This window comes from Carassius carassius, chromosome 41 (genome assembly GCF_963082965.1).
Source record: "Carassius carassius chromosome 41, fCarCar2.1, whole genome shotgun sequence".
NCBI lineage: Eukaryota > Metazoa > Chordata > Actinopteri > Cypriniformes > Cyprinidae > Carassius > Carassius carassius.
Window position 1 is genome coordinate 21,045,469 of NC_081795.1, and position 3,932 is coordinate 21,049,400.

General features: G+C 35.4%; 1 long non-coding RNA gene across 1 annotated transcript in view; it reads left to right on the forward strand.

Annotated features, from left to right (window-relative positions):
- Positions 1 to 3,932, forward strand: part of LOC132122955 (uncharacterized) — a 489,820-nt gene that overhangs the window by 404,485 nt on the left and 81,403 nt on the right. The window lies entirely within an intron of this gene.

The window sequence follows — 3,932 nt, forward strand, 5'->3', positions numbered from 1 at the left end:
TCTCATAGTCATTTCCGCAACCTGCTTCCCTTGGGGTTTTTAGACATAGAAAAGGCACAAAAAAAACTCGATCGACGATCAGATTTACTATTGCAATTCTCAATGCAAGCATGAATGATAAACAATGGAGAAATTTTCCACAATCAAGACAGAAAATCAAATTACTGCCATGAACTCAATAGCAGAGAGGCAGCGTGATCCTCTCAGTATGGTGGATAAACAAAGCAGCTTCCCAGAAATCAATGTGGCGTGACGTTTCACATTCTGTAAAAGCGCAAATGTCAAGATCATAATCAAGTCAATTAACAAGTGTTTTGTGTTACAACTGTACTATAGAACAAATTCTTAATCCTATTTCTTCTGGAATGATTTATTTCATTTGATTGGAAGCTTATTAAAATGTATGTTCATTCCTAGTAGACTTTGGTGTCAGACAATGCACACGTGTTATTTTGTTCTTTATTGATCTCATCCTCCTTGATCTCTTCATCATTTACCCCTCCTCCTCCCAACATCATTGAGTGTGTGTGTGTGTGTGTGTGTGTGTATGTGTATGTGAGGGAGAGAGGGTGAGAAGCTTGGGGGTTGTCTGAAGAACATATGTAGAATCGCAGACTCACGGTACTCGTTGTTGCACTAGTCAGGCTGCTAAACACAGGATGAGGTAAGGCTGGTTGTTGGGCAATTTTTGTCTTTTTCGCTCACATTCTCCCTCACTCTGCCTGTTCGTCTTTCCTCCACTCCCTCCCTTTCTCTTCATTTCTCTCATCTCATGTGGTGTGCGTATGGTATTCCCCAGACAGGTTTTTATGAAGCTACCCTAGCATGAACCTGAGTTGCTGTAATCTTTCTCTGTGTCTACTTCCTACTTTGTGATGATGGTTGTGTGTGGTGTGTGTGTGCTGTCAGTGAAGACAAACATGTGCACGTATAGTGAGGGAAACCCCCACTCTGACCACTCTGACCTCTGTTACTTTGTGATCTCGTAATTCTGATTTTTTATTGACCTGTTAAATAAAAACATGTTGTATTTGATATTAGATGGCATTAATAACATGGCTAATTGGATATAAAAACATTTGAAGGTGTTATTGTTGCTTTTGCAAAATGTGCTATGACAATGTTAGAGTGGCTGGATTCTATGTGGTTTCTAAGGTGTTGTGGGTTGTTTTTTGCAGGTTATTGTGTGACCTCTTATGTATTTGGGGTCGTTGCTAGGGTGTTGCTAGATGGTTTCTGTTGTGAGTGGTTGTTTGTGCTAGGATTTTCTGGGTAGTTGCCACGTAGTGTTGCTACATGGTTGCTAGGATGTTCTGTAGTTGCCACAGTGTTGTAAGTTCTTTTTTTACATGTTGCTGTGTGATCACTACACAGGGTGGATTATAGGATGTTTCCATGTTGTTGTTAAGCTGTTGTGAGTGCTTGTTTGCATATTGTTTGCATATTGGATATGTGAACAAAATAAATGAATAAATAAATCGGATGTCTTTTGTAGACAATACTTTGTATTTAAAATGCTTAAAATACTCAATTACGTAATTTTATTCTCAGATAATAGAGTAACTTTCTTCACCTGTGATGAACTCTAGCATATTACAGTTTTTGGCTGGATGCAAGTGAATCAAATGACATCCTGTTGGATCCATAGATGGAGACTTAATTCGCTCATGGTTGGATCCAACTGAAAAAACAAACAAACAAAAAAAACAATGAAAGAAACTGATATGGTCCTGGTTTAGTATGTACTACAATATATACGATCAGATATTGATCACAGAATGTTATTACAGGACAGAAGAAAAGAGCAATTTGTAAATAGCTATGCTGCTTGATGAACTTAGGAAATTGCTTGCTTGTAAGTTAACTACTTTGTTTCTATGGGCAAAATGAAATTTTAAAAGGGGCTTTATGAAAGCATTTTCAAGTTTTAATCACTTTTTATTGCCAATGTGACAACAGCATGTAACACACAAAAAAAAAAAAAAAAAAACAAGATGAAACCTGTTGACTGATAGAACTCCATTAGCTTTCATAAATTTAATGATCCTCATCTGTTGACATGATGTCAGTGAGTCATGTTCACTCACTGTTTTGGCCATCACTCGCTTGCATGACTATGGAGTGTGTGCACGAGCACAAGCAGTAAGTTGCTGGCTGCAGTTCATTTAATGGCCACTGGTGTCGCTAATAACAAGAGTTTCTGAATTCTACATAGAGCCCCTTTAACAGCTAAATATCCACATTTTTAGGTGCTAATCTTCATTGTTGACTGTGAAAACACTTGAGCCATCCTCTTGCACTGGATTGTTCCACAGGACTGTTTAATTTTTGACAAGTTGACGCAATAAAAAAAAGGAAGTGAAATAATAAAGGGTAGATATGCTTGATGGTATACACACAAACACAGTCAGTTGTGTCTGTGGTGGTGGTGTTGGCGCAGTGGATAAGACACACGTCTTTGGTGTGAGAGACCCGGGTTCGAATCCACTGTGTGACACCAATGTGTCCCTGAGCAAGACACTTAACCCCTAGTTGCTCCAGAGGCGTGCGACCTCTGACATATATATAGCAATTGTAAGTCGCTTTGGATAAAAGCGTCAGCTAAATGGATAAATGTAAATGTAAATGTGTCTTAAGTAAACATAAAAAATGTAATTATGTATCAATATGTTGGATCCATGTATGCATCTTGAAGTGACAGTAGCCTAACATACCTACTGCTGTCTATATCCTTAATTGTAATCTGACAATAAGACAAAGAGAAAACGCACTGCTCTTGACTGAATTACTTAAGCAGCTTTAACAATTATCTAATTTAATTCAGTGTAGAAACTGCAGTCTTATTTTACATTTAATCAATATTTTATTTCTTACTGAAATGCTGTTAGACTACTGTACATGAATAACATCAAGGATCTTTATAATAATCTTTATTACATCTACATCTATCTTAAATTGTATTAGTCCTACATTATTGTTTATTTGCATTTTTGTGATTATTTTTAATAATGAAGATCAAATAAATTAAAAATAGCTATATTTTGATATACATCGTTCCAATAAATAAAAAATTTGGCCATGCTGCCCACCTCTTGTTTCTGTCTGTAGAAGGTCAGTTTTGTGTGTCTTCTTAAATTAAAAGTTTTACAATATGAAGAATAGATTATTATGCTGAAGTAAATGGCTAATGCATCCTGGCTAATGCACAATAATATTTTAGTGTCTAGTGTTAGGTTTAAAGAAAATGTTGTTTACAGGTTGTTCAAGGAGAGGGAAGCTCTTCTCTTTCTCTTATGTGTGTGTCGAATTCCACTTTTACTAAATGTGTTTTATCTTACTTTACTGTAATATCATTGTCTCTTGCACTTTAAATGATTGCTTGCAAATATTGTTTTTTTATTTTATTTTTTATTTTATTTTAAAAGGCATGCACAAGGTTCTGTAGTTTTCCTCAGATTCATTCATTCATGTCGATTTATTACTAAATTGTTCATTATTACTAAATAAATAATTAGACAATGCTTTGAGCACATTTTTAAATCCATTCCTCTCCGTAATTGTCCCTTACACTCATGTGAGCTTGCAGGTTCTGTGTATATTTTGCAGAGTGAGAATGCTGCCGTGAAGGAGAGAGAGTTGTCCCTGCACTTAGCCAGGATCAGAGATGATGTGGTTACATCTGCTCTGGCTCTGAGGTTAAAAAAACTTTAATTAATGGGAAATTTTAATTTATCAAACCAGTATTTGGTGTCATAATTGGCTACCTAAGTGATAGATTTAAATATGCTTAATCTGAATCTTTTTTCCTTTTTCTTTTTCTGTTCCTTTTTTTTTGATTAAGTGACATTTTGATTTTGATTTATTAATTTGTTTGCTATAAAATAAAAAATCACACAAATCAGATTTTTTAATGCTAAGATAAAAAAATGTAG